This window comes from Hemiscyllium ocellatum, chromosome 44 (genome assembly GCF_020745735.1).
Source record: "Hemiscyllium ocellatum isolate sHemOce1 chromosome 44, sHemOce1.pat.X.cur, whole genome shotgun sequence".
Classification (NCBI taxonomy): Eukaryota; Metazoa; Chordata; class Chondrichthyes; order Orectolobiformes; family Hemiscylliidae; genus Hemiscyllium; species Hemiscyllium ocellatum.
In genome coordinates, this window is record NC_083444.1 from 16,783,313 (window position 1) to 16,804,452 (window position 21,140).

Below are 21,140 nucleotides of genomic sequence, written 5' to 3' on the forward strand. Positions count from 1 at the left end.
TACTGAGCAGGAAGGTAAACTGTGAGGTGCGAAAGCGGAAGCCAAAGTGAAATGCCGGAAAGGCGATTGTCCAGCAGCTTGAAAGTTTGCCAGTGAGAGAGATTAGCGAGCAGTAGCCCGGCTCAGAGTTGCTCATGGCCAACAGCAGCCCCGCTCCCGCTGAGAAACTAGGTTTCGTGGACAGGTTGGCAGATCTGGCACGGCCCGAGCTGCTTCCGAAAACTTCGGCAAAGTGGATTTCGGAGGCGCGGGCCACCGGCCTTACAGGGCAGCAGGCCGTGACAGCGTGGTTGCACTTGAGCAAGACCGAGTGCACGAGCTGCTGGATCAGCAGATCCACAGTTGCCGTCGTGATCCTTGTCGTTGCTGTTTCCACGCTTGACGAAGGAGGCAAACATCCTTGAGCAGTGATTCGGCGGCGCTGCCATCTAGGGGTTCCATGGTGTAATGGTGAGCACTCTGGACTCTGAATCCAGCGATCCGAGTTCAAATCTCGGTGGAGCCTTTTCGCTGGCAGCGTGAGCGATCGTCTTTGACAAAACTGCCGGTTTCGCAAATTCTTGCACCCATGATGGATGTGGGCTGGTTTGCGACACTCCCCGGCGTCAAGCGCGCGAGCTACTTTTGCTCTACCCTGTACCACCCAAGTATTCCCTGCCACGGGCGCAGCAGCAAGAGACCAGATTCTGAGAGCGTTGCTGCAAGTGTGAATGCAGGACAGCTCAGGCCTGGCCTAAAGCAGGCCGCCCTGCTGGTTCCGTGGTGTAACGGTTAGCACTCTGGACTTTGAATCCAGCGACCCGAGTTCGAATCTCGGCGGAACCTCGACTCGTTTCGTCCCGTCCCTTGTTTAAATTGGGACGTGCGAGTGAAATCTGCCTACGGGCCAATTGTAAGAGCCGCCCTTTTCGCACCTTTGAGTCAGATCTCGTCACATTTCTGCCAGAACGGCGAGCGCAGAATGATCCCGATGCCGAGGTGGAGTCTTAAGCTCGTCACTGGTGCCTGCTTTTGCTCTCTCCTGAACCACGGATGTGTTTTCTTCGAAGGACACAGCATTGAGAGACAAGCTGCCGTCAAGCGGTGTTGTTTTTGGAGCTCCTCTCTGCGTTCCCCAGACAGCTGGTGAAAAGGTGACAGCAATTGGAACGAGGCGCATGCTGGAGAGGTGCTCTTTTCTTGAATTTGATTCAACGATTCACACTTTCCCAAACAATTCACAGTAACAGCTGGACATAGAGAAACAGCAATTTTACGAGGGAGAGGAGCAGCAAAGCCAGGCCCCAAGCCTTACCATTCAACCAGTTTTCAGGGAAATCAGGAACCTCAAATCCCAGTTTCAATCACTACAAAACGGTAACAACGACATTTGCACACACAAGACAGTCCAGCGACATAAAAAACAGTGCATACAATACAGACTCCCGGAGAGCCAGGGACACGTGCTCTTGAACACGATCCGTCTGAGATCTCACTTTGCTTAAAAGCATTGCTCAGCGCAGCGCCGTCACAGCCATGGCCGCCGATCAGGGAGACAAACAGCAGCGGCGCTGTTCGAATAGGCAGCTGTAGTGCAGATGCGCGACTTGTCCGACAGCTGTACTGAGCAGGAAGGTAAACTGTGAGGTGCGAAAGCGGAAGCCAAAGTGAAATGCCGGAAAGGCGATTGTCCAGCAGCTTGAAAGTTTGCCAGTGAGAGAGATTAGCGAGCAGTAGCCCGGCTCAGAGTTGCTCATGGCCAACAGCAGCCCCGCTCCCGCTGAGAAACTAGGTTTCGTGGACAGGTTGGCAGATCTGGCACGGCCCGAGCTGCTTCCGAAAACTTCGGCAAAGTGGATTTCGGAGGCGCGGGCCACCGGCCTTACAGGGCAGCAGGCCGTGACAGCGTGGTTGCACTTGAGCAAGACCGAGTGCACGAGCTGCTGGATCAGCAGATCCACAGTTGCCGTCGTGATCCTTGTCGTTGCTGTTTCCACGCTTGACGAAGGAGGCAAACATCCTTGAGCAGTGATTCGGCGGCGCTGCCATCTAGGGGTTCCATGGTGTAATGGTGAGCACTCTGGACTCTGAATCCAGCGATCCGAGTTCAAATCTCGGTGGAGCCTTTTCGCTGGCAGCGTGAGCGATCGTCTTTGACAAAACTGCCGGTTTCGCAAATTCTTGCACCCATGATGGATGTGGGCTGGTTTGCGACACTCCCCGGCGTCAAGCGCGCGAGCTACTTTTGCTCTACCCTGTACCACCCAAGTATTCCCTGCCACGGGCGCAGCAGCAAGAGACCAGATTCTGAGAGCGTTGCTGCAAGTGTGAATGCAGGACAGCTCAGGCCTGGCCTAAAGCAGGCCGCCCTGCTGGTTCCGTGGTGTAACGGTTAGCACTCTGGACTTTGAATCCAGCGACCCGAGTTCGAATCTCGGCGGAACCTCGACTCGTTTCGTCCCGTCCCTTGTTTAAATTGGGACGTGCGAGTGAAATCTGCCTACGGGCCAATTGTAAGAGCCGCCCTTTTCGCACCTTTGAGTCAGATCTCGTCACATTTCTGCCAGAACGGCGAGCGCAGAATGATCCCGATGCCGAGGTGGAGTCTTAAGCTCGTCACTGGTGCCTGCTTTTGCTCTCTCCTGAACCACGGATGTGTTTTCTTCGAAGGACACAGCATTGAGAGACAAGCTGCCGTCAAGCGGTGTTGTTTTTGGAGCTCCTCTCTGCGTTCCCCAGACAGCTGGTGAAAAGGTGACAGCAATTGGAACGAGGCGCATGCTGGAGAGGTGCTCTTTTCTTGAATTTGATTCAACGATTCACACTTTCCCAAACAATTCACAGTAACAGCTGGACATAGAGAAACAGCAATTTTACGAGGGAGAGGAGCAGCAAAGCCAGGCCCCAAGCCTTACCATTCAACCAGTTTTCAGGGAAATCAGGAACCTCAAATCCCAGTTTCAATCACTACAAAACGGTAACAACGACATTTGCACACACAAGACAGTCCAGCGACATAAAAAACAGTGCATACAATACAGACTCCCGGAGAGCCAGGGACACGTGCTCTTGAACACGATCCGTCTGAGATCTCACTTTGCTTAAAAGCATTGCTCAGCGCAGCGCCGTCACAGCCATGGCCGCCGGTCAGGGAGACAAACAGCAGCGGCGCTGTTCGAATAGGCAGCTGTAGTGCAGATGCGCGACTTGTCCGACAGCTGTACTGAGCAGGAAGGTAAACTGTGAGGTGCGAAAGCGGAAGCCAAAGTGAAATGCCGGAAAGGCGATTGTCCAGCAGCTTGAAAGTTTGCCAGTGAGAGAGATTAGCGAGCAGTAGCCCGGCTCAGAGTTGCTCATGGCCAACAGCAGCCCCGCTCCCGCTGAGAAACTAGGTTTCGTGGACAGGTTGGCAGATCTGGCACGGCCCGAGCTGCTTCCGAAAACTTCGGCAAAGTGGATTTCGGAGGCGCGGGCCACCGGCCTTACAGGGCAGCAGGCCGTGACAGCGTGGTTGCACTTGAGCAAGACCGAGTGCACGAGCTGCTGGATCAGCAGATCCACAGTTGCCGTCGTGATCCTTGTCGTTGCTGTTTCCACGCTTGACGAAGGAGGCAAACATCCTTGAGCAGTGATTCGGCGGCGCTGCCATCTAGGGGTTCCATGGTGTAATGGTGAGCACTCTGGACTCTGAATCCAGCGATCCGAGTTCAAATCTCGGTGGAGCCTTTTCGCTGGCAGCGTGAGCGATCGTCTTTGACAAAACTGCCGGTTTCGCAAATTCTTGCACCCATGATGGATGTGGGTTGGTTTGCGACACTCCCCGGCGTCAAGCGCGCGAGCTACTTTTGCTCTACCCTGTACCACCCAAGTATTCCCTGCCACGGGCGCAGCAGCAAGAGACCAGATTCTGAGAGCGTTGCTGCAAGTGTGAATGCAGGACAGCTCAGGCCTGGCCTAAAGCAGGCCGCCCTGCTGGTTCCGTGGTGTAACGGTTAGCACTCTGGACTTTGAATCCAGCGACCCGAGTTCGAATCTCGGCGGAACCTCGACTCGTTTCGTCCCGTCCCTTGTTTAAATTGGGACGTGCGAGTGAAATCTGCCTACGGGCCAATTGTAAGAGCCGCCCTTTTCGCACCTTTGAGTCAGATCTCGTCACATTTCTGCCAGAACGGCGAGCGCAGAATGATCCCGATGCCGAGGTGGAGTCTTAAGCTCGTCACTGGTGCCTGCTTTTGCTCTCTCCTGAACCACGGATGTGTTTTCTTCGAAGGACACAGCATTGAGAGACAAGCTGCCGTCAAGCGGTGTTGTTTTTGGAGCTCCTCTCTGCGTTCCCCAGACAGCTGGTGAAAAGGTGACAGCAATTGGAACGAGGCGCATGCTGGAGAGGTGCTCTTTTCTTGAATTTGATTCAACGATTCACACTTTCCCAAACAATTCACAGTAACAGCTGGACATAGAGAAACAGCAATTTTACGAGGGAGAGGAGCAGCAAAGCCAGGCCCCAAGCCTTACCATTCAACCAGTTTTCAGGGAAATCAGGAACCTCAAATCCCAGTTTCAATCACTACAAAACGGTAACAACGACATTTGCACACACAAGACAGTCCAGCGACATAAAAAACAGTGCATACAATACAGACTCCCGGAGAGCCAGGGACACGTGCTCTTGAACACGATCCGTCTGAGATCTCACTTTGCTTAAAAGCATTGCTCAGCGCAGCGCCGTCACAGCCATGGCCGCCGATCAGGGAGACAAACAGCAGCGGCGCTGTTCGAATAGGCAGCTGTAGTGCAGATGCGCGACTTGTCCGACAGCTGTACTGAGCAGGAAGGTAAACTGTGAGGTGCGAAAGCGGAAGCCAAAGTGAAATGCCGGAAAGGCGATTGTCCAGCAGCTTGAAAGTTTGCCAGTGAGAGAGATTAGCGAGCAGTAGCCCGGCTCAGAGTTGCTCATGGCCAACAGCAGCCCCGCTCCCGCTGAGAAACTAGGTTTCGTGGACAGGTTGGCAGATCTGGCACGGCCCGAGCTGCTTCCGAAAACTTCGGCAAAGTGGATTTCGGAGGCGCGGGCCACCGGCCTTACAGGGCAGCAGGCCGTGACAGCGTGGTTGCACTTGAGCAAGACCGAGTGCACGAGCTGCTGGATCAGCAGATCCACAGTTGCCGTCGTGATCCTTGTCGTTGCTGTTTCCACGCTGACGAAGGAGGCAAACATCCTTGAGCAGTGATTCGGCGGCGCTGCCATCTAGGGGTTCCATGGTGTAATGGTGAGCACTCTGGACTCTGAATCCAGCGATCCGAGTTCAAATCTCGGTGGAGCCTTTTCGCTGGCAGCGTGAGCGATCGTCTTTGACAAAACTGCCGGTTTCGCAAATTCTTGCACCCATGATGGATGTGGGCTGGTTTGCGACACTCCCCGGCGTCAAGCGCGCGAGCTACTTTTGCTCTACCCTGTACCACCCAAGTATTCCCTGCCACGGGCGCAGCAGCAAGAGACCAGATTCTGAGAGCGTTGCTGCAAGTGTGAATGCAGGACAGCTCAGGCCTGGCCTAAAGCAGGCCGCCCTGCTGGTTCCGTGGTGTAACGGTTAGCACTCTGGACTTTGAATCCAGCGACCCGAGTTCGAATCTCGGCGGAACCTCGACTCGTTTCGTCCCGTCCCTTGTTTAAATTGGGACGTGCGAGTGAAATCTGCCTACGGGCCAATTGTAAGAGCCGCCCTTTTCGCACCTTTGAGTCAGATCTCGTCACATTTCTGCCAGAACGGCGAGCGCAGAATGATCCCGATGCCGAGGTGGAGTCTTAAGCTCGTCACTGGTGCCTGCTTTTGCTCTCTCCTGAACCACGGATGTGTTTTCTTCGAAGGACACAGCATTGAGAGACAAGCTGCCGTCAAGCGGTGTTGTTTTTGGAGCTCCTCTCTGCGTTCCCCAGACAGCTGGTGAAAAGGTGACAGCAATTGGAACGAGGCGCATGCTGGAGAGGTGCTCTTTTCTTGAATTTGATTCAACGATTCACACTTTCCCAAACAATTCACAGTAACAGCTGGACATAGAGAAACAGCAATTTTACGAGGGAGAGGAGCAGCAAAGCCAGGCCCCAAGCCTTACCATTCAACCAGTTTTCAGGGAAATCAGGAACCTCAAATCCCAGTTTCAATCACTACAAAACGGTAACAACGACATTTGCACACACAAGACAGTCCAGCGACATAAAAAACAGTGCATACAATACAGACTCCCGGAGAGCCAGGGACACGTGCTCTTGAACACGATCCGTCTGAGATCTCACTTTGCTTAAAAGCATTGCTCAGCGCAGCGCCGTCACAGCCATGGCCGCCGATCAGGGAGACAAACAGCAGCGGCGCTGTTCGAATAGGCAGCTGTAGTGCAGATGCGCGACTTGTCCGACAGCTGTACTGAGCAGGAAGGTAAACTGTGAGGTGCGAAAGCGGAAGCCAAAGTGAAATGCCGGAAAGGCGATTGTCCAGCAGCTTGAAAGTTTGCCAGTGAGAGAGATTAGCGAGCAGTAGCCCGGCTCAGAGTTGCTCATGGCCAACAGCAGCCCCGCTCCCGCTGAGAAACTAGGTTTCGTGGACAGGTTGGCAGATCTGGCACGGCCCGAGCTGCTTCCGAAAACTTCGGCAAAGTGGATTTCGGAGGCGCGGGCCACCGGCCTTACAGGGCAGCAGGCCGTGACAGCGTGGTTGCACTTGAGCAAGACCGAGTGCACGAGCTGCTGGATCAGCAGATCCACAGTTGCCGTCGTGATCCTTGTCGTTGCTGTTTCCACGCTTGACGAAGGAGGCAAACATCCTTGAGCAGTGATTCGGCGGCGCTGCCATCTAGGGGTTCCATGGTGTAATGGTGAGCACTCTGGACTCTGAATCCAGCGATCCGAGTTCAAATCTCGGTGGAGCCTTTTCGCTGGCAGCGTGAGCGATCGTCTTTGACAAAACTGCCGGTTTCGCAAATTCTTGCACCCATGATGGATGTGGGCTGGTTTGCGACACTCCCCGGCGTCAAGCGCGCGAGCTACTTTTGCTCTACCCTGTACCACCCAAGTATTCCCTGCCACGGGCGCAGCAGCAAGAGACCAGATTCTGAGAGCGTTGCTGCAAGTGTGAATGCAGGACAGCTCAGGCCTGGCCTAAAGCAGGCCGCCCTGCTGGTTCCGTGGTGTAACGGTTAGCACTCTGGACTTTGAATCCAGCGACCCGAGTTCGAATCTCGGCGGAACCTCGACTCGTTTCGTCCCGTCCCTTGTTTAAATTGGGACGTGCGAGTGAAATCTGCCTACGGGCCAATTGTAAGAGCCGCCCTTTTCGCACCTTTGAGTCAGATCTCGTCACATTTCTGCCAGAACGGCGAGCGCAGAATGATCCCGATGCCGAGGTGGAGTCTTAAGCTCGTCACTGGTGCCTGCTTTTGCTCTCTCCTGAACCACGGATGTGTTTTCTTCGAAGGACACAGCATTGAGAGACAAGCTGCCGTCAAGCGGTGTTGTTTTTGGAGCTCCTCTCTGCGTTCCCCAGACAGCTGGTGAAAAGGTGACAGCAATTGGAACGAGGCGCATGCTGGAGAGGTGCTCTTTTCTTGAATTTGATTCAACGATTCACACTTTCCCAAACAATTCACAGTAACAGCTGGACATAGAGAAACAGCAATTTTACGAGGGAGAGGAGCAGCAAAGCCAGGCCCCAAGCCTTACCATTCAACCAGTTTTCAGGGAAATCAGGAACCTCAAATCCCAGTTTCAATCACTACAAAACGGTAACAACGACATTTGCACACACAAGACAGTCCAGCGACATAAAAAACAGTGCATACAATACAGACTCCCGGAGAGCCAGGGACACGTGCTCTTGAACACGATCCGTCTGAGATCTCACTTTGCTTAAAAGCATTGCTCAGCGCAGCGCCGTCACAGCCATGGCCGCCGATCAGGGAGACAAACAGCAGCGGCGCTGTTCGAATAGGCAGCTGTAGTGCAGATGCGCGACTTGTCCGACAGCTGTACTGAGCAGGAAGGTAAACTGTGAGGTGCGAAAGCGGAAGCCAAAGTGAAATGCCGGAAAGGCGATTGTCCAGCAGCTTGAAAGTTTGCCAGTGAGAGAGATTAGCGAGCAGTAGCCCGGCTCAGAGTTGCTCATGGCCAACAGCAGCCCCGCTCCCGCTGAGAAACTAGGTTTCGTGGACAGGTTGGCAGATCTGGCACGGCCCGAGCTGCTTCCGAAAACTTCGGCAAAGTGGATTTCGGAGGCGCGGGCCACCGGCCTTACAGGGCAGCAGGCCGTGACAGCGTGGTTGCACTTGAGCAAGACCGAGTGCACGAGCTGCTGGATCAGCAGATCCACAGTTGCCGTCGTGATCCTTGTCGTTGCTGTTTCCACGCTGACGAAGGAGGCAAACATCCTTGAGCAGTGATTCGGCGGCGCTGCCATCTAGGGGTTCCATGGTGTAATGGTGAGCACTCTGGACTCTGAATCCAGCGATCCGAGTTCAAATCTCGGTGGAGCCTTTTCGCTGGCAGCGTGAGCGATCGTCTTTGACAAAACTGCCGGTTTCGCAAATTCTTGCACCCATGATGGATGTGGGCTGGTTTGCGACACTCCCCGGCGTCAAGCGCGCGAGCTACTTTTGCTCTACCCTGTACCACCCAAGTATTCCCTGCCACGGGCGCAGCAGCAAGAGACCAGATTCTGAGAGCGTTGCTGCAAGTGTGAATGCAGGACAGCTCAGGCCTGGCCTAAAGCAGGCCGCCCTGCTGGTTCCGTGGTGTAACGGTTAGCACTCTGGACTTTGAATCCAGCGACCCGAGTTCGAATCTCGGCGGAACCTCGACTCGTTTCGTCCCGTCCCTTGTTTAAATTGGGACGTGCGAGTGAAATCTGCCTACGGGCCAATTGTAAGAGCCGCCCTTTTCGCACCTTTGAGTCAGATCTCGTCACATTTCTGCCAGAACGGCGAGCGCAGAATGATCCCGATGCCGAGGTGGAGTCTTAAGCTCGTCACTGGTGCCTGCTTTTGCTCTCTCCTGAACCACGGATGTGTTTTCTTCGAAGGACACAGCATTGAGAGACAAGCTGCCGTCAAGCGGTGTTGTTTTTGGAGCTCCTCTCTGCGTTCCCCAGACAGCTGGTGAAAAGGTGACAGCAATTGGAACGAGGCGCATGCTGGAGAGGTGCTCTTTTCTTGAATTTGATTCAACGATTCACACTTTCCCAAACAATTCACAGTAACAGCTGGACATAGAGAAACAGCAATTTTACGAGGGAGAGGAGCAGCAAAGCCAGGCCCCAAGCCTTACCATTCAACCAGTTTTCAGGGAAATCAGGAACCTCAAATCCCAGTTTCAATCACTACAAAACGGTAACAACGACATTTGCACACACAAGACAGTCCAGCGACATAAAAAACAGTGCATACAATACAGACTCCCGGAGAGCCAGGGACACGTGCTCTTGAACACGATCCGTCTGAGATCTCACTTTGCTTAAAAGCATTGCTCAGCGCAGCGCCGTCACAGCCATGGCCGCCGATCAGGGAGACAAACAGCAGCGGCGCTGTTCGAATAGGCAGCTGTAGTGCAGATGCGCGACTTGTCCGACAGCTGTACTGAGCAGGAAGGTAAACTGTGAGGTGCGAAAGCGGAAGCCAAAGTGAAATGCCGGAAAGGCGATTGTCCAGCAGCTTGAAAGTTTGCCAGTGAGAGAGATTAGCGAGCAGTAGCCCGGCTCAGAGTTGCTCATGGCCAACAGCAGCCCCGCTCCCGCTGAGAAACTAGGTTTCGTGGACAGGTTGGCAGATCTGGCACGGCCCGAGCTGCTTCCGAAAACTTCGGCAAAGTGGATTTCGGAGGCGCGGGCCACCGGCCTTACAGGGCAGCAGGCCGTGACAGCGTGGTTGCACTTGAGCAAGACCGAGTGCACGAGCTGCTGGATCAGCAGATCCACAGTTGCCGTCGTGATCCTTGTCGTTGCTGTTTCCACGCTTGACGAAGGAGGCAAACATCCTTGAGCAGTGATTCGGCGGCGCTGCCATCTAGGGGTTCCATGGTGTAATGGTGAGCACTCTGGACTCTGAATCCAGCGATCCGAGTTCAAATCTCGGTGGAGCCTTTTCGCTGGCAGCGTGAGCGATCGTCTTTGACAAAACTGCCGGTTTCGCAAATTCTTGCACCCATGATGGATGTGGGCTGGTTTGCGACACTCCCCGGCGTCAAGCGCGCGAGCTACTTTTGCTCTACCCTGTACCACCCAAGTATTCCCTGCCACGGGCGCAGCAGCAAGAGACCAGATTCTGAGAGCGTTGCTGCAAGTGTGAATGCAGGACAGCTCAGGCCTGGCCTAAAGCAGGCCGCCCTGCTGGTTCCGTGGTGTAACGGTTAGCACTCTGGACTTTGAATCCAGCGACCCGAGTTCGAATCTCGGCGGAACCTCGACTCGTTTCGTCCCGTCCCTTGTTTAAATTGGGACGTGCGAGTGAAATCTGCCTACGGGCCAATTGTAAGAGCCGCCCTTTTCGCACCTTTGAGTCAGATCTCGTCACATTTCTGCCAGAACGGCGAGCGCAGAATGATCCCGATGCCGAGGTGGAGTCTTAAGCTCGTCACTGGTGCCTGCTTTTGCTCTCTCCTGAACCACGGATGTGTTTTCTTCGAAGGACACAGCATTGAGAGACAAGCTGCCGTCAAGCGGTGTTGTTTTTGGAGCTCCTCTCTGCGTTCCCCAGACAGCTGGTGAAAAGGTGACAGCAATTGGAACGAGGCGCATGCTGGAGAGGTGCTCTTTTCTTGAATTTGATTCAACGATTCACACTTTCCCAAACAATTCACAGTAACAGCTGGACATAGAGAAACAGCAATTTTACGAGGGAGAGGAGCAGCAAAGCCAGGCCCCAAGCCTTACCATTCAACCAGTTTTCAGGGAAATCAGGAACCTCAAATCCCAGTTTCAATCACTACAAAACGGTAACAACGACATTTGCACACACAAGACAGTCCAGCGACATAAAAAACAGTGCATACAATACAGACTCCCGGAGAGCCAGGGACACGTGCTCTTGAACACGATCCGTCTGAGATCTCACTTTGCTTAAAAGCATTGCTCAGCGCAGCGCCGTCACAGCCATGGCCGCCGATCAGGGAGACAAACAGCAGCGGCGCTGTTCGAATAGGCAGCTGTAGTGCAGATGCGCGACTTGTCCGACAGCTGTACTGAGCAGGAAGGTAAACTGTGAGGTGCGAAAGCGGAAGCCAAAGTGAAATGCCGGAAAGGCGATTGTCCAGCAGCTTGAAAGTTTGCCAGTGAGAGAGATTAGCGAGCAGTAGCCCGGCTCAGAGTTGCTCATGGCCAACAGCAGCCCCGCTCCCGCTGAGAAACTAGGTTTCGTGGACAGGTTGGCAGATCTGGCACGGCCCGAGCTGCTTCCGAAAACTTCGGCAAAGTGGATTTCGGAGGCGCGGGCCACCGGCCTTACAGGGCAGCAGGCCGTGACAGCGTGGTTGCACTTGAGCAAGACCGAGTGCACGAGCTGCTGGATCAGCAGATCCACAGTTGCCGTCGTGATCCTTGTCGTTGCTGTTTCCACGCTTGACGAAGGAGGCAAACATCCTTGAGCAGTGATTCGGCGGCGCTGCCATCTAGGGGTTCCATGGTGTAATGGTGAGCACTCTGGACTCTGAATCCAGCGATCCGAGTTCAAATCTCGGTGGAGCCTTTTCGCTGGCAGCGTGAGCGATCGTCTTTGACAAAACTGCCGGTTTCGCAAATTCTTGCACCCATGATGGATGTGGGCTGGTTTGCGACACTCCCCGGCGTCAAGCGCGCGAGCTACTTTTGCTCTACCCTGTACCACCCAAGTATTCCCTGCCACGGGCGCAGCAGCAAGAGACCAGATTCTGAGAGCGTTGCTGCAAGTGTGAATGCAGGACAGCTCAGGCCTGGCCTAAAGCAGGCCGCCCTGCTGGTTCCGTGGTGTAACGGTTAGCACTCTGGACTTTGAATCCAGCGACCCGAGTTCGAATCTCGGCGGAACCTCGACTCGTTTCGTCCCGTCCCTTGTTTAAATTGGGACGTGCGAGTGAAATCTGCCTACGGGCCAATTGTAAGAGCCGCCCTTTTCGCACCTTTGAGTCAGATCTCGTCACATTTCTGCCAGAACGGCGAGCGCAGAATGATCCCGATGCCGAGGTGGAGTCTTAAGCTCGTCACTGGTGCCTGCTTTTGCTCTCTCCTGAACCACGGATGTGTTTTCTTCGAAGGACACAGCATTGAGAGACAAGCTGCCGTCAAGCGGTGTTGTTTTTGGAGCTCCTCTCTGCGTTCCCCAGACAGCTGGTGAAAAGGTGACAGCAATTGGAACGAGGCGCATGCTGGAGAGGTGCTCTTTTCTTGAATTTGATTCAACGATTCACACTTTCCCAAACAATTCACAGTAACAGCTGGACATAGAGAAACAGCAATTTTACGAGGGAGAGGAGCAGCAAAGCCAGGCCCCAAGCCTTACCATTCAACCAGTTTTCAGGGAAATCAGGAACCTCAAATCCCAGTTTCAATCACTACAAAACGGTAACAACGACATTTGCACACACAAGACAGTCCAGCGACATAAAAAACAGTGCATACAATACAGACTCCCGGAGAGCCAGGGACACGTGCTCTTGAACACGATCCGTCTGAGATCTCACTTTGCTTAAAAGCATTGCTCAGCGCAGCGCCGTCACAGCCATGGCCGCCGATCAGGGAGACAAACAGCAGCGGCGCTGTTCGAATAGGCAGCTGTAGTGCAGATGCGCGACTTGTCCGACAGCTGTACTGAGCAGGAAGGTAAACTGTGAGGTGCGAAAGCGGAAGCCAAAGTGAAATGCCGGAAAGGCGATTGTCCAGCAGCTTGAAAGTTTGCCAGTGAGAGAGATTAGCGAGCAGTAGCCCGGCTCAGAGTTGCTCATGGCCAACAGCAGCCCCGCTCCCGCTGAGAAACTAGGTTTCGTGGACAGGTTGGCAGATCTGGCACGGCCCGAGCTGCTTCCGAAAACTTCGGCAAAGTGGATTTCGGAGGCGCGGGCCACCGGCCTTACAGGGCAGCAGGCCGTGACAGCGTGGTTGCACTTGAGCAAGACCGAGTGCACGAGCTGCTGGATCAGCAGATCCACAGTTGCCGTCGTGATCCTTGTCGTTGCTGTTTCCACGCTTGACGAAGGAGGCAAACATCCTTGAGCAGTGATTCGGCGGCGCTGCCATCTAGGGGTTCCATGGTGTAATGGTGAGCACTCTGGACTCTGAATCCAGCGATCCGAGTTCAAATCTCGGTGGAGCCTTTTCGCTGGCAGCGTGAGCGATCGTCTTTGACAAAACTGCCGGTTTCGCAAATTCTTGCACCCATGATGGATGTGGGCTGGTTTGCGACACTCCCCGGCGTCAAGCGCGCGAGCTACTTTTGCTCTACCCTGTACCACCCAAGTATTCCCTGCCACGGGCGCAGCAGCAAGAGACCAGATTCTGAGAGCGTTGCTGCAAGTGTGAATGCAGGACAGCTCAGGCCTGGCCTAAAGCAGGCCGCCCTGCTGGTTCCGTGGTGTAACGGTTAGCACTCTGGACTTTGAATCCAGCGACCCGAGTTCGAATCTCGGCGGAACCTCGACTCGTTTCGTCCCGTCCCTTGTTTAAATTGGGACGTGCGAGTGAAATCTGCCTACGGGCCAATTGTAAGAGCCGCCCTTTTCGCACCTTTGAGTCAGATCTCGTCACATTTCTGCCAGAACGGCGAGCGCAGAATGATCCCGATGCCGAGGTGGAGTCTTAAGCTCGTCACTGGTGCCTGCTTTTGCTCTCTCCTGAACCACGGATGTGTTTTCTTCGAAGGACACAGCATTGAGAGACAAGCTGCCGTCAAGCGGTGTTGTTTTTGGAGCTCCTCTCTGCGTTCCCCAGACAGCTGGTGAAAAGGTGACAGCAATTGGAACGAGGCGCATGCTGGAGAGGTGCTCTTTCTTGAATTTGATTCAACGATTCACACTTTCCCAAACAATTCACAGTAACAGCTGGACATAGAGAAACAGCAATTTTACGAGGGAGAGGAGCAGCAAAGCCAGGCCCCAAGCCTTACCATTCAACCAGTTTTCAGGGAAATCAGGAACCTCAAATCCCAGTTTCAATCACTACAAAACGGTAACAACGACATTTGCACACACAAGACAGTCCAGCGACATAAAAAACAGTGCATACAATACAGACTCCCGGAGAGCCAGGGACACGTGCTCTTGAACACGATCCGTCTGAGATCTCACTTTGCTTAAAAGCATTGCTCAGCGCAGCGCCGTCACAGCCATGGCCGCCGATCAGGGAGACAAACAGCAGCGGCGCTGTTCGAATAGGCAGCTGTAGTGCAGATGCGCGACTTGTCCGACAGCTGTACTGAGCAGGAAGGTAAACTGTGAGGTGCGAAAGCGGAAGCCAAAGTGAAATGCCGGAAAGGCGATTGTCCAGCAGCTTGAAAGTTTGCCAGTGAGAGAGATTAGCGAGCAGTAGCCCGGCTCAGAGTTGCTCATGGCCAACAGCAGCCCCGCTCCCGCTGAGAAACTAGGTTTCGTGGACAGGTTGGCAGATCTGGCACGGCCCGAGCTGCTTCCGAAAACTTCGGCAAAGTGGATTTCGGAGGCGCGGGCCACCGGCCTTACAGGGCAGCAGGCCGTGACAGCGTGGTTGCACTTGAGCAAGACCGAGTGCACGAGCTGCTGGATCAGCAGATCCACAGTTGCCGTCGTGATCCTTGTCGTTGCTGTTTCCACGCTTGACGAAGGAGGCAAACATCCTTGAGCAGTGATTCGGCGGCGCTGCCATCTAGGGGTTCCATGGTGTAATGGTGAGCACTCTGGACTCTGAATCCAGCGATCCGAGTTCAAATCTCGGTGGAGCCTTTTCGCTGGCAGCGTGAGCGATCGTCTTTGACAAAACTGCCGGTTTCGCAAATTCTTGCACCCATGATGGATGTGGGCTGGTTTGCGACACTCCCCGGCGTCAAGCGCGCGAGCTACTTTTGCTCTACCCTGTACCACCCAAGTATTCCCTGCCACGGGCGCAGCAGCAAGAGACCAGATTCTGAGAGCGTTGCTGCAAGTGTGAATGCAGGACAGCTCAGGCCTGGCCTAAAGCAGGCCGCCCTGCTGGTTCCGTGGTGTAACGTTTAGCACTCTGGACTTTGAATCCAGCGACCCGAGTTCGAATCTCGGCGGAACCTCGACTCGTTTCGTCCCGTCCCTTGTTTAAATTGGGACGTGCGAGTGAAATCTGCCTACGGGCCAATTGTAAGAGCCGCCCTTTTCGCACCTTTGAGTCAGATCTCGTCACATTTCTGCCAGAACGGCGAGCGCAGAATGATCCCGATGCCGAGGTGGAGTCTTAAGCTCGTCACTGGTGCCTGCTTTTGCTCTCTCCTGAACCACGGATGTGTTTTCTTCGAAGGACACAGCATTGAGAGACAAGCTGCCGTCAAGCGGTGTTGTTTTTGGAGCTCCTCTCTGCGTTCCCCAGACAGCTGGTGAAAAGGTGACAGCAATTGGAACGAGGCGCATGCTGGAGAGGTGCTCTTTTCTTGAATTTGATTCAACGATTCACACTTTCCCAAACAATTCACAGTAACAGCTGGACATAGAGAAACAGCAATTTTACGAGGGAGAGGAGCAGCAAAGCCAGGCCCCAAGCCTTACCATTCAACCAGTTTTCAGGGAAATCAGGAACCTCAAATCCCAGTTTCAATCACTACAAAACGGTAACAACGACATTTGCACACACAAGACAGTCCAGCGACATAAAAAACAGTGCATACAATACAGACTCCCGGAGAGCCAGGGACACGTGCTCTTGAACACGATCCGTCTGAGATCTCACTTTGCTTAAAAGCATTGCTCAGCGCAGCGCCGTCACAGCCATGGCCGCCGATCAGGGAGACAAACAGCAGCGGCGCTGTTCGAATAGGCAGCTGTAGTGCAGATGCGCGACTTGTCCGACAGCTGTACTGAGCAGGAAGGTAAACTGTGAGGTGCGAAAGCGGAAGCCAAAGTGAAATGCCGGAAAGGCGATTGTCCAGCAGCTTGAAAGTTTGCCAGTGAGAGAGATTAGCGAGCAGTAGCCCGGCTCAGAGTTGCTCATGGCCAACAGCAGCCCCGCTCCCGCTGAGAAACTAGGTTTCGTGGACAGGTTGGCAGATCTGGCACGGCCCGAGCTGCTTCCGAAAACTTCGGCAAAGTGGATTTCGGAGGCGCGGGCCACCGGCCTTACAGGGCAGCAGGCCGTGACAGCGTGGTTGCACTTGAGCAAGACCGAGTGCACGAGCTGCTGGATCAGCAGATCCACAGTTGCCGTCGTGATCCTTGTCGTTGCTGTTTCCACGCTTGACGAAGGAGGCAAACATCCTTGAGCAGTGATTCGGCGGCGCTGCCATCTAGGGGTTCCATGGTGTAATGGTGAGCACTCTGGACTCTGAATCCAGCGATCCGAGTTCAAATCTCGGTGGAGCCTTTTCGCTGGCAGCGTGAGCGATCGTCTTTGACAAAACTGCCGGTTTCGCAAATTCTTGCACCCATGATGGATGTGGGCTGGTTTGCGACACTCCCCGGCGTCAAGCGCGCGAGCTACTTTTGCTCTACCCTGTACCACCCAAGTATTCCCTGCCACGGGCGCAGCAGCAAGAGACCAGATTCTGAGAGCGTTGCTGCAAGTGTGAATGCAGGACAGCTCAGGCCTGGCCTAAAGCAGGCCGCCCTGCTGGTTCCGTGGTGTAACGGTTAGCACTCTGGACTTTGAATCCAGCGACCCGAGTTCGAATCTCGGCGGAACCTCGACTCGTTTCGTCCCGTCCCTTGTTTAAATTGGGACGTGCGAGTGAAATCTGCCTACGGGCCAATTGTAAGAGCCGCCCTTTTCGCACCTTTGAGTCAGATCTCGTCACATTTCTGCCAGAACGGCGAGCGCAGAATGATCCCGATGCCGAGGTGGAGTCTTAAGCTCGTCACTGGTGCCTGCTTTTGCTCTCTCCTGAACCACGGATGTGTTTTCTTCGAAGGACACAGCATTGAGAGACAAGCTGCCGTCAAGCGGTGTTGTTTTTGGAGCTCCTCTCTGCGTTCCCCAGACAGCTGGTGAAAAGGTGACAGCAATTGGAACGAGGCGCATGCTGGAGAGGTGCTCTTTTCTTGAATTTGATTCAACGATTCACACTTTCCCAAACAATTCACAGTAACAGCTGGACATAGAGAAACAGCAATTTTACGAGGGAGAGGAGCAGCAAAGCCAGGCCCCAAGCCTTACCATTCAACCAGTTTTCAGGGAAATCAGGAACCTCAAATCCCAGTTTCAATCACTACAAAACGGTAACAACGACATTTGCACACACAAGACAGTCCAGCGACATAAAAACAGTGCATACAATACAGACTCCCGGAGAGCCAGGGACACGTGCTCTTGAACACGATCCGTCTGAGATCTCACTTTGCTTAAAAGCATTGCTCAGCGCAGCGCCGTCACAGCCATGGCCGCCGATCAGGGAGACAAACAGCAGCGGCGCTGTTCGAATAGGCAGCTGTAGTGCAGATGCGCGACTTGTCCGACAGCTGTACTGAGCAGGAAGGTAAACTGTGAGGTGCGAAAGCGGAAGCCAAAGTGAAATGCCGGAAAGGCGATTGTCCAGCAGCTTGAAAGTTTGCCAGTGAGAGAGATTAGCGAGCAGTAGCCCGGCTCAGAGTTGCTCATGGCCAACAGCAGCCCCGCTCCCGCTGAGAAACTAGGTTTCGTGGACAGGTTGGCAGATCTGGCACGGCCCGAGCTGCTTCCGAAAACTTCGGCAAAGTGGATTTCGGAGGCGCGGGCCACCGGCCTTACAGGGCAGCAGGCCGTGACAGCGTGGTTGCACTTGAGCAAGACCGAGTGCACGAGCTGCTGGATCAGCAGATCCACAGTTGCCGTCGTGATCCTTGTCGTTGCTGTTTCCACGCTTGACGAAGGAGGCAAACATCCTTGAGCAGTGATTCGGCGGCGCTGCCATCTAGGGGTTCCATGGTGTAATGGTGAGCACTCTGGACTCTGAATCCAGCGATCCGAGTTCAAATCTCGGTGGAGCCTTTTCGCTGGCAGCGTGAGCGATCGTCTTTGACAAAACTGCCGGTTTCGCAAATTCTTGCACCCATGATGGATGTGGGCTGGTTTGCGACACTCCCCGGCGTCAAGCGCGCGAGCTACTTTTGCTCTACCCTGTACCACCCAAGTATTCCCTGCCACGGGCGCAGCAGCAAGAGACCAGATTCTGAGAGCGTTGCTGCAAGTGTGAATGCAGGACAGCTCAGGCCTGGCCTAAAGCAGGCCGCCCTGCTGGTTCCGTGGTGTAACGGTTAGCACTCTGGACTTTGAATCCAGCGACCCGAGTTCGAATCTCGGCGGAACCTCGACTCGTTTCGTCCCGTCCCTTGTTTAAATTGGGACGTGCGAGTGAAATCTGCCTACGGGCCAATTGTAAGAGCCGCCCTTTTCGCACCTTTGAGTCAGATCTCGTCACATTTCTGCCAGAACGGCGAGCGCAGAATGATCCCGATGCCGAGGTGGAGTCTTAAGCTCGTCACTGGTGCCTGCTTTTGCTCTCTCCTGAACCACGGATGTGTTTTCTTCGAAGGACACAGCATTGAGAGACAAGCTGCCGTCAAGCGGTGTTGTTTTTGGAGCTCCTCTCTGCGTTCCCCAGACAGCTGGTGAAAAGGTGACAGCAATTGGAACGAGGCGCATGCTGGAGAGGTGCTCTTTTCTTGAATTTGATTCAACGATTCACACTTTCCCAAACAATTCACAGTAACAGCTGGACATAGAGAAACAGCAATTTTACGAGGGAGAGGAGCAGCAAAGCCAGGCCCCAAGCCTTACCATTCAACCAGTTTTTCAGGGAAATCAGGAACCTCAAATCCCAGTTTCAATCACTACAAAACGGTAACAACGACATTTGCACACACAAGACAGTCCAGCGACATAAAAAACAGTGCATACAATACAGACTCCCGGAGAGCCAGGGACACGTGCTCTTGAACACGATCCGTCTGAGATCTCACTTTGCTTAAAAGCATTGCTCAGCGCAGCGCCGTCACAGCCATGGCCGCCGATCAGGGAGACAAACAGCAGCGGCGCTGTTCGAATAGGCAGCTGTAGTGCAGATGCGCGACTTGTCCGACAGCTGTACTGAGCAGGAAGGTAAACTGTGAGGTGCGAAAGCGGAAGCCAAAGTGAAATGCCGGAAAGGCGATTGTCCAGCAGCTTGAAAGTTTGCCAGTGAGAGAGATTAGCGAGCAGTAGCCCGGCTCAGAGTTGCTCATGGCCAACAGCAGCCCCGCTCCCGCTGAGAAACTAGGTTTCGTGGACAGGTTGGCAGATCTGGCACGGCCCGAGCTGCTTCCGAAAACTTCGGCAAAGTGGATTTCGGAGGCGCGGGCCACCGGCCTTACAGGGCAGCAGGCCGTGACAGCGTGGTTGCACTTGAGCAAGACCGAGTGCACGAGCTGCTGGATCAGCAGATCCACAGTTGCCGTCGTGATCCTTGTCGTTGCTGTTTCCACGCTTGACGAAGGAGGCAAACATCCTTGAGCAGTGATTCGGCGGCGCTGCCATCTAGGGGTTCCATGGTGTAATGGTGAGCACTCTGGACTCTGAATCCAGCGATCCGAGTTCAAATCTCGGTGGAGCCTTTTCGCTGGCAGCGTGAGCGATCGTCTTTGACAAAACTGCCGGTTTCGCAAATTCTTGCACCCATGATGGATGTGGGCTGGTTTGCGACACTCCCCGGCGTCAAGCGCGCGAGCTACTTTTGCTCTACCCTGTACCACCCAAGTATTCCCTGCCACGGGCGCAGCAGCAAGAGACCAGATTCTGAGAGCGTTGCTGCAAGTGTGAATGCAGGACAGCTCAGGCCTGGCCTAAAGCAGGCCGCCCTGCTGGTTCCGTGGTGTAACGGTTAGCACTCTGGACTTTGAATCCAGCGACCCGAGTTCGAATCTCGGCGGAACCTCGACTCGTTTCGTCCCGTCCCTTGTTTAAATTGGGACGTGCGAGTGAAATCTGCCTACGGGCCAATTGTAAGAGCCGCCCTTTTCGCACCTTTGAGTCAGATCTCGTCACATTTCTGCCAGAACGGCGAGCGCAGAATGATCCCGATGCCGAGGTGGAGTCTTAAGCTCGTCACTGGTGCCTGCTTTTGCTCTCTCCTGAACCACGGATGTGTTTTCTTCGAAGGACACAGCATTGAGAGACAAGCTGCCGTCAAGCGGTGTTGTTTTTGGAGCTCCTCTCTGCGTTCCCCAGACAGCTGGTGAAAAGGTGACAGCAATTGGAACGAGGCGCATGCTGGAGAGGTGCTCTTTTCTTGAATTTGATTCAACGATTCACACTTTCCCAAACAATTCACAGTAACAGCTGGACATAGAGAAACAGCAATTTTACGAGGGAGAGGAGCAGCAAAGCCAGGCCCCAAGCCTTACCATTCAACCAGTTTTCAGGGAAATCAGGAACCTCAAATCCCAGTTTCAATCACTACAAAACGGTAACAACGACATTTGCACACACAAGACAGTCCAGCGACATAAAAAACAGTGCATACAATACAGACTCCCGGAGAGCCAGGGACACGTGCTCTTGAACACGATCCGTCTGAGATCTCACTTTGCTTAAAAGCATTGCTCAGCGCAGCGCCGTCACAGCCATGGCCGCCGATCAGGGAGACAAACAGCAGCGGCGCTGTTCGAATAGGCAGCTGTAGTGCAGATGCGCGACTTGTCCGACAGCTGTACTGAGCAGGAAGGTAAACTGTGAGGTGCGAAAGCGGAAGCCAAAGTGAAATGCCGGAAAGGCGATTGTCCAGCAGCTTGAAAGTTTGCCAGTGAGAGAGATTAGCGAGCAGTAGCCCGGCTCAGAGTTGCTCATGGCCAACAGCAGCCCCGCTCCCGCTGAGAAACTAGGTTTCGTGGACAGGTTGGCAGATCTGGCACGGCCCGAGCTGCTTCCGAAAACTTCGGCAAAGTGGATTTCGGAGGCGCGGGCCACCGGCCTTACAGGGCAGCAGGCCGTGACAGCGTGGTTGCACTTGAGCAAGACCGAGTGCACGAGCTGCTGGATCAGCAGATCCACAGT

The 21,140-nt window shown here is 54.2% G+C and overlaps 26 non-coding genes across 26 annotated transcripts; all 26 read left to right on the forward strand.

Moving 5' to 3' along the window:
* Nucleotides 1-433: 433 nt before the first annotated feature.
* trnaq-cug (transfer RNA glutamine (anticodon CUG)) lies at nt 434-505 on the forward strand. Its single transcript has one exon. It is a non-coding gene; the product is annotated as a tRNA-Gln (tRNA).
* Nucleotides 506-753: 248 nt separating this feature from the next.
* trnaq-uug (transfer RNA glutamine (anticodon UUG)) lies at nt 754-825 on the forward strand. Its single transcript has one exon. It is a non-coding gene; the product is annotated as a tRNA-Gln (tRNA).
* Nucleotides 826-2,033: 1,208 nt separating this feature from the next.
* Nucleotides 2,034-2,105, forward strand: trnaq-cug (transfer RNA glutamine (anticodon CUG)). The gene has a single exon. It is a non-coding gene; the product is annotated as a tRNA-Gln (tRNA).
* Nucleotides 2,106-2,353: 248 nt separating this feature from the next.
* On the forward strand, nt 2,354-2,425 carry trnaq-uug (transfer RNA glutamine (anticodon UUG)). The gene has a single exon. It is a non-coding gene; the product is annotated as a tRNA-Gln (tRNA).
* A 1,208-nt stretch (nt 2,426-3,633) lies between these two features.
* On the forward strand, nt 3,634-3,705 carry trnaq-cug (transfer RNA glutamine (anticodon CUG)). Its single transcript has one exon. It is a non-coding gene; the product is annotated as a tRNA-Gln (tRNA).
* Nucleotides 3,706-3,953: 248 nt separating this feature from the next.
* trnaq-uug (transfer RNA glutamine (anticodon UUG)) lies at nt 3,954-4,025 on the forward strand. Its single transcript has one exon. It is a non-coding gene; the product is annotated as a tRNA-Gln (tRNA).
* Nucleotides 4,026-5,232: 1,207 nt separating this feature from the next.
* trnaq-cug (transfer RNA glutamine (anticodon CUG)) lies at nt 5,233-5,304 on the forward strand. Its single transcript has one exon. It is a non-coding gene; the product is annotated as a tRNA-Gln (tRNA).
* A 248-nt stretch (nt 5,305-5,552) lies between these two features.
* Nucleotides 5,553-5,624, forward strand: trnaq-uug (transfer RNA glutamine (anticodon UUG)). Its single transcript has one exon. It is a non-coding gene; the product is annotated as a tRNA-Gln (tRNA).
* A 1,208-nt stretch (nt 5,625-6,832) lies between these two features.
* On the forward strand, nt 6,833-6,904 carry trnaq-cug (transfer RNA glutamine (anticodon CUG)). Its single transcript has one exon. It is a non-coding gene; the product is annotated as a tRNA-Gln (tRNA).
* Nucleotides 6,905-7,152: 248 nt separating this feature from the next.
* Nucleotides 7,153-7,224, forward strand: trnaq-uug (transfer RNA glutamine (anticodon UUG)). The gene has a single exon. It is a non-coding gene; the product is annotated as a tRNA-Gln (tRNA).
* A 1,207-nt stretch (nt 7,225-8,431) lies between these two features.
* On the forward strand, nt 8,432-8,503 carry trnaq-cug (transfer RNA glutamine (anticodon CUG)). Its single transcript has one exon. It is a non-coding gene; the product is annotated as a tRNA-Gln (tRNA).
* A 248-nt stretch (nt 8,504-8,751) lies between these two features.
* Nucleotides 8,752-8,823, forward strand: trnaq-uug (transfer RNA glutamine (anticodon UUG)). Its single transcript has one exon. It is a non-coding gene; the product is annotated as a tRNA-Gln (tRNA).
* Nucleotides 8,824-10,031: 1,208 nt separating this feature from the next.
* Nucleotides 10,032-10,103, forward strand: trnaq-cug (transfer RNA glutamine (anticodon CUG)). Its single transcript has one exon. It is a non-coding gene; the product is annotated as a tRNA-Gln (tRNA).
* Nucleotides 10,104-10,351: 248 nt separating this feature from the next.
* trnaq-uug (transfer RNA glutamine (anticodon UUG)) lies at nt 10,352-10,423 on the forward strand. The gene has a single exon. It is a non-coding gene; the product is annotated as a tRNA-Gln (tRNA).
* Nucleotides 10,424-11,631: 1,208 nt separating this feature from the next.
* Nucleotides 11,632-11,703, forward strand: trnaq-cug (transfer RNA glutamine (anticodon CUG)). The gene has a single exon. It is a non-coding gene; the product is annotated as a tRNA-Gln (tRNA).
* Nucleotides 11,704-11,951: 248 nt separating this feature from the next.
* trnaq-uug (transfer RNA glutamine (anticodon UUG)) lies at nt 11,952-12,023 on the forward strand. The gene has a single exon. It is a non-coding gene; the product is annotated as a tRNA-Gln (tRNA).
* Nucleotides 12,024-13,231: 1,208 nt separating this feature from the next.
* On the forward strand, nt 13,232-13,303 carry trnaq-cug (transfer RNA glutamine (anticodon CUG)). The gene has a single exon. It is a non-coding gene; the product is annotated as a tRNA-Gln (tRNA).
* Nucleotides 13,304-13,551: 248 nt separating this feature from the next.
* Nucleotides 13,552-13,623, forward strand: trnaq-uug (transfer RNA glutamine (anticodon UUG)). The gene has a single exon. It is a non-coding gene; the product is annotated as a tRNA-Gln (tRNA).
* A 1,207-nt stretch (nt 13,624-14,830) lies between these two features.
* Nucleotides 14,831-14,902, forward strand: trnaq-cug (transfer RNA glutamine (anticodon CUG)). The gene has a single exon. It is a non-coding gene; the product is annotated as a tRNA-Gln (tRNA).
* A 248-nt stretch (nt 14,903-15,150) lies between these two features.
* On the forward strand, nt 15,151-15,222 carry trnaq-uug (transfer RNA glutamine (anticodon UUG)). Its single transcript has one exon. It is a non-coding gene; the product is annotated as a tRNA-Gln (tRNA).
* A 1,208-nt stretch (nt 15,223-16,430) lies between these two features.
* Nucleotides 16,431-16,502, forward strand: trnaq-cug (transfer RNA glutamine (anticodon CUG)). Its single transcript has one exon. It is a non-coding gene; the product is annotated as a tRNA-Gln (tRNA).
* Nucleotides 16,503-16,750: 248 nt separating this feature from the next.
* On the forward strand, nt 16,751-16,822 carry trnaq-uug (transfer RNA glutamine (anticodon UUG)). The gene has a single exon. It is a non-coding gene; the product is annotated as a tRNA-Gln (tRNA).
* A 1,207-nt stretch (nt 16,823-18,029) lies between these two features.
* Nucleotides 18,030-18,101, forward strand: trnaq-cug (transfer RNA glutamine (anticodon CUG)). The gene has a single exon. It is a non-coding gene; the product is annotated as a tRNA-Gln (tRNA).
* Nucleotides 18,102-18,349: 248 nt separating this feature from the next.
* trnaq-uug (transfer RNA glutamine (anticodon UUG)) lies at nt 18,350-18,421 on the forward strand. The gene has a single exon. It is a non-coding gene; the product is annotated as a tRNA-Gln (tRNA).
* A 1,209-nt stretch (nt 18,422-19,630) lies between these two features.
* trnaq-cug (transfer RNA glutamine (anticodon CUG)) lies at nt 19,631-19,702 on the forward strand. The gene has a single exon. It is a non-coding gene; the product is annotated as a tRNA-Gln (tRNA).
* Nucleotides 19,703-19,950: 248 nt separating this feature from the next.
* On the forward strand, nt 19,951-20,022 carry trnaq-uug (transfer RNA glutamine (anticodon UUG)). Its single transcript has one exon. It is a non-coding gene; the product is annotated as a tRNA-Gln (tRNA).
* Nucleotides 20,023-21,140: the final 1,118 nt, after the last annotated feature.